This window comes from Protopterus annectens, chromosome 3.part0, assembly GCF_019279795.1.
Source record: "Protopterus annectens isolate FY-2018-M chromosome 3.part0, PAN1.0, whole genome shotgun sequence".
In the NCBI taxonomy this organism is placed as follows: domain Eukaryota; kingdom Metazoa; phylum Chordata; order Ceratodontiformes; family Protopteridae; genus Protopterus; species Protopterus annectens.
Genome location: NC_056731.1, coordinates 1,559,221,740 through 1,559,238,389, shown reverse-complemented (window position 1 = coordinate 1,559,238,389; position 16,650 = coordinate 1,559,221,740). Strand labels below are relative to the sequence as shown.

At 36.6% G+C, this 16,650-nt stretch overlaps 1 protein-coding gene across 1 annotated transcript in view; it reads left to right on the top strand.

Annotated features, from left to right (window-relative positions):
* LOC122797118 (vomeronasal type-2 receptor 26-like) overlaps positions 1-16,650 on the top strand; it is a 130,222-nt gene that overhangs the window by 17,680 nt on the left and 95,892 nt on the right. The gene's annotated exons all lie outside the window — the stretch shown is intronic.

Genomic DNA, 16,650 nt, shown 5'->3' with positions numbered 1-16,650 from the left:
GGTTACATTTGTAATACTGTGGATTGTGCCATATATATCTGCCATGCACACCAGTCAACTAGCCTATATTGATCATAATGTCACATACAGGTATACCAGTGTCCCTCCTAACACATCCAGCAGATGCTGCAGTGTCAGAACAGTGTGCTCGATTACCCTCATAGATTTCTGATATGTCATAATAATTGTACAAGTGTGTTTGTGCAGAATCATCTCTGATCACTCAAAATCACATATGTTATGTCAGATATATGGGATTACTGGTGGCATTATTCCAATATTGTCCATGATTGTACATGCTTCTTGTACTGTTGTCCATCCACCTGTAGATGTGTCCCACTTGTTGGAGACCTCTGCTAAAATTACACTCATATTCAGGCAAATCAGTTTGCACAGCTTCACAATATGCATCCAACCCCAATTGTATATAACATCAATGATAGATGTCTTCTGCATTGTACATGTAAGGATGGTTATCTCACAAAGACATCTACTCCATTGTTATGTCACCTTGTGTTACAGTCACATGATATACATTTTCACTGTGCAGTCCATACTGTACTATATTGATATGTCATTGGTGTTCCTCCTACAACTTTCTTCCATTTACATGCCCTCATCTGCTGTACATTACAATGTTTCACCTGTTCTCTTTTCCTGTATTTATTCCTATAATCCATTTGTGTATCCCAGTTCAATACACACCCTTCCCTGGACTGTTTATTTTACATGGCAGTCTTGTACCTTTACAGATCATTTACACAACTTTTGTACAGAATGCCTGGAATGGTATTTCACAATACTCTTCACTGTATACACTGTCCTGTACTGCATTTCTACCATATACATAAGTATATAGTAAGCCTTGGTAATTATTGTGGCATTTTGGGCAATTCTGCTAACCTACTTTACTCTGAGGTAACCAGGTTTCCTATCCATGTTTCTTTACATGGTTTCCTGGCCAGTAACAATGTTGCCAGCCACAGAACCACACTTGTTTATGTTTAAATTAGGTGAGTGGCACAAATATGTAAATAGTACTGCTGTTCTCCATGCATTGTTGTGTAAACACATCAACTCCATATTGGCTTTGTGTGAAGTCTACATGGAGTTTATTGAATCGCACTGAGAATTTATGTAACAGTTACCAAGCCTTTTTAACATGCCTCAGGTACTCCTGCAGAAAAATGTATTTTAAATGAATATAAAAGAAAAAGAAAAATACCTAATATTATAAGTATGTATTTTATCAACCAATGAATGTGAGAAATCTCATGAAAGGACTACAGATGTATATATAGTTTTTTTATAAATAAGCCTATCACATAAATGGGTACTAGCAGCTCCCTAGAACACCAAGGTAGAAGACAGAAACATTCCAAGAACTGAGAACACAAACTAACTCACATTGCTCATGCATACAACAATATATTCTGACTTCTAGCTTCTGTCACACACACACAGTAAACTTTATTATAAAATGTTATCATTATATGCCATTCATACAAAATGTATGTTTATGTTTATGTTTAAAAGTATAGATGTTACGATTTCCAAGATGCTCTAAATGATTGAATCATTGCTTCATACAAATAAGTCTCAAATATTTTTTCTTTTGGAAGAAGAAACATGGTATGTATTGTTAGTTTCCCTTTCATCATGTATCAATTTTTATCTACAAAGCTAAGCTTCTATTCAGTCATACCAAACTATAACAAGACAAAGGAAAGAAGTCCAAAAGTTGTTTGAAAGTGATTAGAAATACTGGAGATCAAGAATTAATAAGTACAAAAGGCATCTTGGACCATTTGCAGTGTATATTCATTCAGACCATAGATTGTAAAGTTTATTAGTGAAGGTTATTTACATATAGCATACATTTTTAGACTGCCACTCATCTCTTCCTCCTCACCACAGTCTACAACCTTTCCTTTCGTCTACCAGTTATTTCCCACCAAAGTCTTTCTCTCCTCTTCCATTCATATCTTCTTTGTTTCCATCTTCATCTTACTTGCATCTCTGTGATTTATTCAAATAACAAAAGTCCACTGTAGTAAGTTTGCTGTATGAAAAACCTATCTATCCCTATGAACATCAGTCAAATAGTTAAGAATTAAAGAGTGCTGCAAATATTGTGATATTTGATGTCTTCTCTCTGACTTTTTTCTTTATTTAACAGATATCTTGTTTCATTTTGCATTTTCTTTTTTCTTATTTAAGATTTCATATAATAGGAAAATAGCTTAAGCCAAAATCTAGCCAGGCTTCACATTCAGAAACTTTACATTTTATGTTATGAATTATTGCCACTGAAAATGTGTTCAATACTAAAGACATGGCAGTCTTCAGCTATTCACTTGTCATGTCATCAGGTTGTTGTGTCTTTCGGCTTTTCCCAGTTAGGGGTCGCCACAGTGGAACTCCAGACCGCTCATGATTGGCAGTGGATTTTTACGGTGCCGAGTTGCCAGCCTGATGCCCAACCTTTAAAGAAGGCATGCTCATTCACGCTCGCACCTACCTGCATGTCTTTAGCATCACTTGACTGTGGGGAGGACATGCAGACTCCACACAGAAGGTGCTCCAGCTGAGAATCGAATGGGAGAACCTCTTGCTGTGAGGCTACAACACTAACCTCTGCACCACCACGGCCTATATTGTCATGTCATCAGGTATATAAGTAAAATGCTATTTCCTGAAACACCTTTTCTAAGTATATAAACCATTTTGGAAAATGTAACACTCTGTATTAGCAGTATAAAGCAATCTATTAACTAAATCCTGCATGAATATTCTTCAAATAAACCAGTATCTAACAAAGTTTTGATTTGGTATATACTACAAAAACCTATTCTCAGTATTTACTTTTTGTCAATCATCATCCTCATCTTCTTCTTATATACATTGTATCTTTTTTAATTAGGCTATGTCTTCTCCCTTCTTGTACAGCTGTTAATATTACAATCAGATCTTCAGACTGTATATCACAGACTATCTGTAGCCAAATACTGCAGTTTGAAAAATTCCCGTATATATGTTATAATTTATTAAAATGAAATTATATTTAACTGAATTATTTTACTTTAAAATATAAACAGGAGCATTCGTCTTTAATACTATGTAAAACTTCTGCTTATCATCACAGTATAAAACTGAGTGATTTTGAATTTTAGTAAATATAACCTTTCTTATGTCTATAACCATTTACTGTGCATTTGTATAGCCTCAGACAAGTTCAATGTACCTTATATGAATATAAAACATGCTGTTTATATCATAGATATGATCCTGTATGTCGCTCGTCCCTCTCTAACATAGTTGACAGGCAGGTGGGGTATTTTGTTTAGATGGTTTAATACATAGAAACACATAAGGATGGATAACAGCATCATAAAATATAAACAAACTGGTTAACAAGCAGACCTTACATACATACATGCTTACACCTCAACAGCGTACTACAAAATGCAGTCAGACTTGCACGTGCTCAGTATTTATACACTTGTGCAAGCCCTTGGATAGCTTCTTAAAGGTATATACACATACATTGATCTTTATCCTCCCTTTTAAAAAGATTGCCCTTTGAAAAAATAATATCTGAGTTAGACATGCATTACTATAGACATTAGAAACAAAACACAATGTTCATGTCCAAGTTGCTGTGTATCTGCTACATAGTTCAGAGATACGACCAAATCTTATAACATAACAAACTGAACTGAATTTAGCAACAGGGACACTCTTTGGTCCACAACTCATATCTGGAACTTCTGGATTCATCACAGAATTAGGAACATTCTCTGGAACGTCCTCAGGAACTGGAACACTGGACAATTCACTCTGAGATAAAGAGTCTTTCTCACAGGCTATGTGCTGTGGCATAGGCTTGGACATCAGTCTCAAATGTTTCCGATTCCACCTAACATTTGCTCCTTGTGATTCCACAATGTATGGTCTTGGCTCTGGGCAAATATTGTTCACAACTCCAATCCTATCATAACCTCTGGACATTTGCATCCTTTCCATTTCTCATTCTCATAATGGATTGAGCGGTTTGCTGGTCTTATCATAGGACTTCTGGGATAGACATTTCTTCAACAGATTGACTTTCACTGACATGTTTTTCTTGACATATGGAACCAAAAATTGACTACTGATTGGTAATGCGGTTCTGGTTTGTCTTGACAGAAGCCTCTGAGCAGGTGAACCAAGATGTTTATCATGAGGAACATTTATGAGATTCAAGAGATTCAGGAAAACATCACTATTAGTTCATTTTGACTTCTCTAGTAACTCTTTTGCACTTTTTACTCCACGTTCTGCCAAACCATTTGAATATGGGTACTCAGGGCTACTCATGACATGAGTAAAGTCCCATTCTTCAGCAAATCTTTTGAACTGTTGGCTTGTAAATTGCATGCCATTGTCAGACATAATTTTGTGTAGACTACCATGCACTGCAAAATGATACTTCATCTTAGTAATGACAGTACTGGATGCTAGGTTAGGAAGTAGGTCAATCTAGAACCAATTTTAGTAAGAGTCTACTAATACCAAATAATGTTGACCATTCCACTCAAAAATGTCAGTGGTTACTGTCGACCAAGGTAGTTCAGGAATCTGGTATAGCTGAAGTGGTTCCTTCTGCTGATATGTCTTAGTACTATTACACACAGAACAAGATGAAAGTGCTCTCTCAATGTCTTGTGACATAGAAGGCCAAAATACTACATCTCTCACCCTTCTTTTGGTAGAATCAGTTCTTGGGTGACCACGATGCAAGATAATAATGTATTCTTGCTGCAAGGACTTTGGAACAATTACTTTCAGACCTTTCATAATGATACCTTTGATAGACAAAATCTGATCTCTGCATGGAAAATAAGGTTGCATTTCTTGGGGTAAACTAGATTGCTTTGATGGCCATCCCTGATTGATAAAGTGGTAAAGACTATGTAAAACTGGATCTGTGGCTGTGTGATCTCTCAACTCATCAAGACATGTGGAAGAAAAATTTCTCACTTCCATGACTTTAAAATCAATGTTCTCATTCTCGTGCTGTTCTGTGGTGTTTCTGGGCAATCAGGACAATGTATCAGCAAGATAAAGAAGTTTCCCTTTCTTGTAGACAAGAGTGGAAATATACTTTTGCAGTCTCAGCATCATATGTTGAAATATGGCTGGAGCTGAATGCACAGGCTTTCTTAAAATAGTGACTAGAGGTTGGTGGTCTGTTTTAATCTGGATCGGTCTACCCTAAACATAATCATAGAACTTAGAACATGCAAACATAATTGCCAAAAGCTCTTTCTCAATCTGGGCATACTGCAGTTCAGTTTGGGTAAGAATTCTCGATGCACAGGCAACAGGTTGATCCTCTTGTAGAATGACTGCACCAAGACCAAATTTCAAAGCATTACATGAAAGAGTAACTGGCTTGTGAACAACATAGTATCTGAGAGTTGGTGGACTGGCAATTCTCTGTTTCAGGACATCAAATGCTGTCTGGTGTTGCTCTATCCAAAACTATGATATATCTTTATGTGTTAGCTCTCTGAGTGGTACTGATAGTTGGCTCAAGTCTGGAATGAGCTTGCCTAGATAGTTAACCATGCCAAGAAAACTTTGCAGGGCTTGAACATTGTCTGGAGCTGGCATCTCGAGAATGGGTGTTTGGAAGGGTCTGGTCACAAGCCTGTACTGGTAAGTAAATGACCAACATAAGTAACCTCTTGTAGCCTGAATTTGCATTTCTGTGGATTGAGCTTAAGATTCACTTGATGTGCCCTTTCCAGAACTTTTTTGAGATTTCTGTTATGTTCAACTTCATCATGACCTCCTACTAGTATATTGTCTACTGTAATAGCACAAGGATACCCAGACAAGTTTTGCTCCATTGCATGTTGAAAGACTTCACTTGCAGAATTTATTCCAAATGGCATTCTCACAAATCTGTACCTGCCAAATGGAGTACTGACCGTAGTGAGCAATGATTTCTTGTCAAGCTGAATTTGCCAAAATGAATTCCGCATCTAAGACAGAAAAAAAACAGTGGCATTTGGCATCAAGGCTGAGACTTCTTTGACAGTGCGCATTGGATGATAAGGTCTTTTTTGTGCTTTGCTCAAATCTTTTGGCTCAATACATATAAATCTGCATGTTTTCGCCTTATTTCTCAAGTCAGATATATATGATGCAAAGGTTTCACCAGGCTTTTGATCCCTTGTATAAAATAAGTGCCTTTCCTTTGTAACATTTTTCTGGGAGTTACGCATTTCTCTAAATTTATGTTTTAAGCACTCAGGGTCTTCCCAGTACAACAGTATGATGGTTTTCCCCCTCTCCTGTATATATAGCAGATGCATACACAAATGAACGTTCCTTTTCTATGGCTTCTGACCCAGCTAAATTAAGCAAAATAAATGCCTTTATACGGTCATCTTTATCAGAAAATGCAGTCTGTATGAAAATGTCATACTCTTGCTCAAACATGCTCCAGTTCTCAGCAATATTACTGTCAAACACAAATGCACTGGGTTTTTGAAATCTGTCTGCCATGCCTGCAAAGTATGTACAAACGCACTCAAAATATGGCCCTTATAATTATATATGAACAAACTGCTCTGTGAGCTTATAATAACATTCAAGTGCACAATAAACTCTTTGAAATACTCTACTTAGAGAAATCTGCTCTTTAATGGCTGTATTCTGCAAAATAACTTTACTATAATTCTGCACAAACATGCGGACACTTTATATACTTCTGATAACTCGCATATCCTTAATTAATATGAAAAATACATGCTTAGCAAAAATGCGACCTTTTCCTCTTATTTTTTGCATTTTATTCAATTCAGACTTTATTTCAAACATTTTCCATAGCAATTTGAAGATTATATCAATATCGGGCATATAGGTTTATGCAAATATCGTTTAGAATGTTCTGTATGCCTTGTTTCATATATTTGCAAATAAGAGATAGTTTTGAGCAAGTTTTAATATCTGAAATTCATTTCTGACCTGTTTTGTGAAGTATGCATATTGTAGGGATGATTATCTCCTTTATATTCCTCCATTTCCAACCGGGTGACCCTTGAACTCAAACTGAAGTATTTGGATTCCATCCTGGCTTCAAGTCCTTTAAACATGCCGTTTCTGACACCATGTCCTTTTAAACATGCCACTTCTGAGACCATGTCACTCGTCCCTCTCTAACATAGATAACAAGCAGATGGCTATTTTGTTTAGATGCTTTAATACATAGAAACACATCAGGATGGATAGCAGCATCATAAAATATAAATGAACTGCTTAACAAACAGACAACATACAGTGAATATAAAAAGTTTACACACCCGTGTTAAAATGCCAGGTTTTTGTGACATAAAAAAAATGAAACCACAATAAATCATTTTAAAACCTTTCCCAACTTTAATGTGACCTATGACCTATAACCTGTACAATTCAATTGAAAAACAACAAATCTGTTAGGGGAAAAAAATATAAAAAATAAAAAAAAAATGTACGATACGCTGGTTGCATAAGTGTGCACACCTTAAACTAATACTTTGTTGAAGCACCTTCTGATTTAATTACAGCATTCAGTCTTCATGGGTACACACCTGTCATCTAGGACAGTGGAACTTTATTTGGGGTTAATCAGAGTCTCTTTAATTGATGGCAGGTGTGTACCCATGAAGACTGAATGCTGTAATTAAATCAAGAAGTGCTTCAACAAAGTATTAGTTTAAGGGTGTGATCACTTATGCAACCAGCTTATTGAATGTTTTTTTATTTTTTATATTTTTTCCACTAACATGTTTGTTTTTCAAATGAATTGTACAGGTTATAGGTCACATTAAAGGTGGGAAAAGTTTTGAAATGATTTATTGTAGTCTCATTTTTTATATCACAAAAACCTGGCATTTTAACAGGGATGTGTAAACTTTTTATATCCACTACATACATGCTTACATCTTAACAGCTTACTACAATATGGCAGTCAGACTTGCACGTGCTCAGTATTTATATATGCAACCCCTTAGATAGCTTCTTAAAGGTACAGACACACATACTGATCTACACTATATATGAAGTAAAATATATAAAAAGTGTATCAGTACCCATCCAAGCTTATTGCACATTACCTACATTCTTATCCATGATGCTACCATATTTGAGACATTGAAAGGATGAAGGATTTTTGTTCTTTAACCTATTTTTATCCTTTTACTTTTTCTTTTTTCTATTTCCCATAACTTTCTCCCTCTTTTCCTGACTTGTTTCTTCCTTTTTCTCTTTTCCTACTCCTTGTTTTTAATGCATGTATTCCAACAATATTATTTCTCAGACTATAATCACCACCTTAAGTGAACCAACTAGCTTCTTTGCAATATACCTAGCTTTTTTAACAATATACCAGTAGCTTGTCCAGCTCTGACTGTCTAATCCAACCATTCTCAATGTCACAAAGTAGGAATTACCAAAACCCAACAAATCAGAATAGCCCCTTTCCTGAAGTCTAAGTCATAATTATATATTTTTCTGTGGATGCCGTTTAAATCCAACATTTGCCTAAGCATCTCATACAGAATGCAACTTTCATTCTTTCATTCTTTCAGTGACACTCATTATACTGATTAAAACTAATTTCTGGATTTCAGTTGGATAAGGTCAATCCATAATGAATTTCTTCAAAGACACAATTTAAAAAATAAAAAGGTATGTTCTAAATATATGCACAGTGTTAACATCTAGATATCCATAATAACTTCAGTTAGGGCACAAACATTTATTAGCCTTAAGTGATTAGCAATTATACAACTATTATAACAATTCTCTTCTCCTTCCTGTTAAAGCATTCTTGCCACATAATCTATTATAATTCATAATGAAGAAGCTTTCATTTATCTACATCTATAGTCAGACTGCTCTATGTTGAAAAGGCAAGGAATACATTAATTTCCCTATGATAAACTGTCATTTGCCTGCATGAAATTACTATCCTTTTTTACACTGCTTTTATGCCATATCGAAATGGTATCTGTAATATGCTTCACTGCCAGCCTGCAATTCCACCCCCATCACTACACACAGTGAACATATATCTGTGGTCTACTGTTGCATAGAATTCAGATGCAGCGATGCACCCAGACCACTACTGTAAAGAAGTTTTGCCAGCATAGTATGAATAACAGTGGCTCAAAGCCTGTGCCTGAGAGGCAAACTTAAACAAGAAAGTCCACCTCCCATAATATCACTGTATTTACTTTAACATTATAGCTACATTTTTGTCTTATAGAACAAATATGTACCGTACCTAAATACATTGCAGTGTGTGCAAAAGCTCTAGCTGGACTGGTAGTTGCTACATATCACTAAACCCAGCTATGACCCTGAACCACTGTGGTTACTCTTGACTACATGAGCTAATGACTCCCTGATGTACAAAAAAGAAACATATTTCTGCAGTATATGAATAACCCGATGGCTTGTGCTGCCACAGCATACACTTAATCAACATTATCCCAGAGTTTAATGGAAGTGCTCTGTGAGCTACAGCTGCTCAGTAAAATACAATAAAAATGCATAAATTCATATTCAAAATTTTTAAGAACATAAATCAATTTTATGAAACTTGATAGTAAAATGAAAAGATTGAGAAGATTGCTATTTCCCTTATGTTTGGTTTTATTATTATATAATCTGCTAAATATCAAAATGCTACTTTTACACTGTATTGTAAGACCATGACAAACAACACTATTAGAATGGCTTACCTTGACCTTGAACCCTGGAGCTCAATTTACCTATTGTGTAAGATAGCCAGTACAGGGTTATACATCTTAAAATATTTCTCATTTAGTGACTAAATACACAAGTTATATTATATGACTGGGTTGCAAGTGGATGTTTTTTACTGTTATAAAGATGTAATGAAAAGTTGTATAAATGGCAGAGGGTCTATTACAGTTATGCCTTGGACTGCATAAATGGAACTGCAGGTGAACTTTAACAAGACTAAAGCCATGCTGTCCAGGAAGCAAAAGTGACTATGCACAACCCAACAGGAACTGAAAGCACCTTTGCTGAAACTCTGCAGTAACTAATAAAAAAACATATATATGTAAATATATAAGTAGATTATTTTGTTTTCTCTCTACCTTTTACAGTGTGGTTAACCCACTAACAAAAGAGGCCAGAAAAATACTTGCCAAAGCCATTGTAATTCCTGACTTAGAATATGCCTGCTGGGAATAGTATCTTTAGGAAATAATTAAATTTCATACAACTCAGAACGAAATCTGGCACTTTATCATAAGGTCTTCAATAGTTACTTTATCATGTGGGTTAATGCAGATTAGCTTTTCCTTGATACACAAAAATAAAACTCCAAACTAGTGCACACATGAATCTTCATCATTACAGGTTTCAGAACAGTAAAACTAAAAGCTATTGCTGGAAATTCAAGGTCTCACACAAATAGCAGTTAGGGCTCCATCATAACTTATTCTCATGTACTTCTACAGCATTTTCCTTGGTAGGAGCAAGAATCGAGTACTCCTTCATAAATGCTATGAGAAACTTACTTAACTTACCTTATTTTACAAAGGAAATCAAAAGTTATAATTATTGTTGAAGCACTATGAAACTCTATAACAGTTCTGTAAATAGTTTTACGCTGTGTCTAATATAATCAACAGCCCAACAAAAGAATCTAAATTTAGCATAGTATCTAAATGTATCTAACATAGTCAAGACAAATGTTCAGTATTTATGTAAGTTGTACTTGTGTTATTTACAAATTGCTCTTGTTTAACTTTGTACTATAAGTAGGGTGAGGCAGAAAATTGAAGATTTTACTCAGGTTTGCTGACAGAGAAAATGAATAAAAGAAGAAATAGTATTAACAAGGTATTAACAAGGTCATTTTTCATCAAATTATCGGACTCTTCTTTCAGCTTACTCTGATGATGACCTAAGCTCTAGGAAGGGAGTCTGCTTTTTTAGTCTAACACTATTCATTAGTTTAGCAGTGTTCTCAGAGTGTTTCTTATTTCAAATCCAGTGAGACATTTTTTTCTTCCTTGTGGAAACTGCTTTCTGATAATGAATCCTGTCCTTGTCTTTTACAGATACCAGTCTCTGTCTGCAGTGAAAATTGCCCAGTGGGGCACTGGAAGGCCAGTATGACTGGACAACCCATCTGTTGCTTTACCTGTATTCCATGTGCTGAAGGGGAAATCACCAATCAAACTGGTAAGTAATGTCATTCTATAAAGCCCCAAACACAGGTACTTAAAGTCTTGAGTTTTTTCTTTTACTATATCTATATTTGTCAATTATATTTTTTAATTTCATATATTTTCTATTCAAATGACCAAGCCACATTCTACATCTAACTACCCATCATCAAAGGGCATTTTAAGCTAATCCAATAAGTGGGGTCAAAATCAAACTCTGGGCCTTGTTTCTATAAGGTAAAGACCTTAAACATTATGAGAAACAAACTATTTATGCTAAAAACTCTTTTTTGGCCTTTCTCAGCTAGACTATCAAGTCCCAACATTGTTGTTATGACTCATTCATTCCCCAACAGGCTACAATTGGCTGACAGTCAGACCAAGGTGAGGCATCATTCCAAGGAGGTTTAGATTTTTTATTCACTGTCCTTATTTCCAGCCCCACACTCAATGTACAATGACATTAATGTGGGCATGGCTGAGGATCCCACTGTGGCTAGGCTGAAGCTTCAGTTTCTACTATCGGCTGCAGCCCTTACTAGAAACACCATTTCTACCCTGTGATCATCCTACCACCACCCTTCCTATAAAAGGTTATTTTAGATTCTTACTCTAGATCAGATCTTTTCAGCTTCCTTCTAAGCATGTTAAGCCTTGGAATAATTTTTTCATCCAACAGGGACTCATTGATTTCCTTCACTGACTTTGTCCCTAGTATCCATCATTTATGTACATATGCATGTATTTATCTATATCTATATACGTCTGTCTCGCTCTGTGTATATATATATATATATATATATATATATATATATATATATACATATATACATATATATATATATATATATATATATATATATATATATATATATATATATATATATATATATATATATATGTATATATATATAATATGTATATATGTAAACACAACTGATGGTCACGACGAACAATAAATGCAACAGACTACTCCTAAACCATTCAGAAGTTAAGGATGTGAGTTTGTTATGTATTTTCCAAACTCTCGTCATACTTAACTTGTGACAATCAAAATCATAACAGTGACTGGGTTTTTCATGTAATTGTAGCCCTTTCTATATTTTTCAGAAAGGGCTTGCAGTTCAATTCTGATCTACATTTTTAACTTCTAAGTATTTTCATAAGGTGATGTTATGATTTGTATATGAAAACAAACAAAATAACGTTGTAAGGAAAGGTAATCTAAAATGCTACCATTTGAATAAGCATCATACCCAACACAAAGTATATTCTTAAATTTTATAGGTTTATATGTCCATAGGTACTTATTAGTCTATTGATCCAGCAGGCTCCTTAGAAGCCTAACCATATATTCCCATGGAGTTTTTAGGCCTTACATTTTAAGTCCATATAATGCAGAGATTTACATTTTGCCCCTACTGATGAGGGCAAATGTTCTTTAACCTCTTACAAAACACAGTCTTTGGGATTCAATAAACTCTGTGTAGGCTTTGCTCAAAGCCTACATGGAATTTAGATGTGTGCATGGTGACGAGCAGTGAGCAGCAACGCTCATTGCATATTCATGCAGTGCACCACATTTAAAAATGTAAATAAGCAAAGTTTCATGGCTGGCAAGAGTGTTGCTGGACAGAAAACCATGTAAGCAAACATGGATAGAAATCATGTTTAAATCAGAACACTGAAGGTCCACAGTTTTGCGCGGAATGCCACAATGAACAGATAGCTCTCATTCTCTTAGTGCAAGACATGTGGACAAAGGCCAACATAATGGGGGGAGAATGACCCAGAAATAGGGGCATATTTAACATATTTGCTCTTTAGAAATATGCTAGAATAACCAGGAGTTTGTGTTGAGATACATATTCTGAAGGATTTGAAGTCTGAAACTCAAATGTATGTAATTATTGAGTCTCATTAGTCCTGAGATCATCCCAGTGACATGGTAGAAAAAGAGAAATTTGATAAGGAACACACCAAAAGATATAAAGGCAAACATCTGGAGATTCTGTGAAAATTTGGACAGTTGAGAGGTAAGATTGTTAAGCATATGGTCCAAACACAGTACAGGACAGTGTATCTACAGTGCAGATTATTGTGAAATCCCATTCCTGACATTCTGTACTGAAGATGTGTAAATCATCTGTGTGACATCCCTGCACTGGCCCAGTAATCAAGGAGCCTCAATCCTCACCACTAGCACCAGTGAGGGATATGCACATTGGGAGGATGACAAGTACACACACAGTAAAGTACAATTTCCCTTAACAGCGCACATAGATCACAGTTAGTCTGGGGGTTGGTTTCTTCCTCTTTCGCCGGATCCCCAATAAGACTCCCCACTAGCACAGCTACAGAGTTGAGTCCTTAGCCATTGTTCCAAGCTAAGTCCTCCCAGTACTCTCTCTGTCCAGCCAGTACTTTGTGTCACTGTCCAAGTAGCTGACACACACACACACACACACACACACACACACACACACACACACACACACACACACACACACTTTGAGATTTGATATATACACAAACACACACCTAGGAAAGACTGGCACAGGTTTACTAGCTATGCTTCCTTCTGTCCAGACCATAAGGTTGTTATCACTGCCACCAGAACCCCTTATCAGCTACTTTAAGGCCCTTCCCAAAGGGTGGCCAATCTTACTGTGTAATGGTACTATTATCCAAATGGTAAGTGTGATCAAGGCCAAGGCTATTTTGGAGTGGCCTATACATGCCACCAAATATATATGCAAGTACCCTAAGAGCTTAAATATCTCTAAACAAACCAGCCACAATTAAAAGGTTTAAATATATTTAATAATAAATAATAAAAGAACAAGACAATACTTAATAACAGACACAGTCACTTCAGAGTTCAGAATTGGCTCTACCCACTCCGTTCACCCTATGGGCTCACTCTGCTCCCCTACCCTACCCCCAAATCACACCCACCCCCAATACCTCAACACTTATACTTAGCTAGCTACTCCCACCACTTCCACCATCCAATCCAAACTACCCATCATAGCCCCAAAATCTCCTCCCACAGTTCACCCATTATAGTAAGCTTACCTTTCAGAGTTTACTGTCAAACACAACTTATCCTAATAAACTACTAAACAATTAACCTGTACCCTAATCTCTTACAACTTTCACAACTTTCACCCCCTACATCTACTCTAATAACCAACATCATGACCCTCAAATCTCTATCTCTACTTAATCAAATGATACTTCTAATTACCTTAACTTATCTAAATTATATCAACCAACCTACTAATGCAAACTACTCCCCCCCATTTCACACCACTACCCCATCATCTACAAGGTACACATCTACTGTTGCTCATATATCTCCCAGTTTCTACCCACTCAACACTAGCATGGTATTCCCCTATAGACCCCTACCTAACTCAAAAAACATTGTTCCCAACTACACTAGTCTAATGTCCACAAAACTCTCTACCTGTATACTACACTCCAAACAAACCAAATATCTCATCCATCATCTTATCTCTATCCTTCTCTCTGGGGACATCCACTCAAACCCACACTGCATCCAACCCCCAAAGCAACAGGCAAACCCCTCCTGGCTTCTACATTACCAACCTGATATTCTCTCCATCTCAGAAACCTGGCTTAAGCCCCACATACAAGATTCTGAAATAACACCTCCCAACTACCACATGTTAAGGAATGACAAAACACAAAAAAGGGAGGTGGTGTAGCATTGCTTTGCTCAGCACCCCTCTTAGTCACCCCCTATACCAAACCCTTTCCCAAATTTGGCAAGGCAGAAATAATACCAGCCCTACTCCACCTAAACAAACATAAACTCATATTTGTTCACTCCCTCTATATTTCCCCTGGCGACAATATCTCATCCCTTGAAGATATTCTCTCCTGGGTCTCTACCAACATTACTCATGAAACCATAATCCTAGGAGACATGAACATAAACTGGGCCACAATCCAATCTCCCACTAACTCACTCAATATTAACTTATATAACTTTACACAAGTAATCAATTCCACTACCAGGCCTTCCAAGAACTCCATCACTGGAACTACAATAGACTGGATTCTAGTAACCCATCCTCACTATATCTCTGATAGTGGTATTCTCCCAGACCTACTAGCTGACCATTTCCCCACTTTTGCCCACTGTCTCCCCTCTTCTATACAACTAACTCACACCTATATTTCCACTCACTGCCTAAAAAACTTCAATGCTGAAACCTTCTCAAATGCACTAAAAAGCACAAACTGGAACCCATTAAACACTCTTTCCCTAGATAATGCTCTATCCTACTTTAACTCTACTTTTACAAACCTGCTCAACTCCTTTGCCCCTCTAAAAACAAGACATATAAAAAGTAACCTTGTACCCTGGTTAACCAAAAACACCTTAGCTACTATGCAACTCCGTTACAAAGCCTGGACACGTTACCATAAAAATAAAACCACTATTTCACTAAATGAATATAAAACACTAAGAAATAAAGTCAAAAATGTATTACCTTAGACCACAAAGCCTATTTCTACACTCTCCAAACCAACCACACTACCAATCCCAAACTATTTTGGAAAATAATCTCATCTCTTCTCAACCCGGCAAAAAAAGAAAACCCTTGCCCCAACCCAGATGCCTCTGACATGGACTTGGCCACCCAATTTAACTCTTTCTTTATAGAGTCCATAAGCAAGCTAACATCATCCTTCACCAACACCTCTACAACCCCTCCTCAGCATGCTCCCATCCCTTCCTCCCCTAGCATACCTTGCCCCCAACCTCCACCTTTCTCTATCAATCCCATCTCTATATCCACCATAAAAAATCTTCCCCTATAATTAAAACCTGTTTCCAATGCCCCTGATGAAATTCCCTCCTACTTCCTAAAAGTAGCTGCAGAAGCCATTGCTCTCCCTATCAGCATACTAATTAATCAGTCTATCTCAGAAAGCCAGGTCCCCCAGCTCTGGAAGAAGGCCTTTATTATTCCTCTCCATAAAGGTGGCAATAATAATGACATCCCAAACTTTTTCCCTATCGCCATCCTATCCCCTGTTTCTAAGCTACTTGAAAAGTGTGTACACCAACAACTCTTACCCTACCTCATCAATAATCAGCTTTTTACCCCCACACAACATGACCAGGTCATAGTACCTCCACTGCCCTCCTCGCCTTCCTAGAAACAATCAACAAAGCCCTCGACTATGGCCACTTTGTATCCATCTTTTTCTCGACCTCTCTAAGGCATTTGACACTATTTCCCACAACCTCCTTCTTACTAAACTCTCTAAACTTAACTTATCCCCTTTCTCTACCCAGTGGTTCCCAAGCTATCCCACAAACAGGCAACAAGCAGTTAATGGAAAAAAGCTACCTCACCCTTCCTTA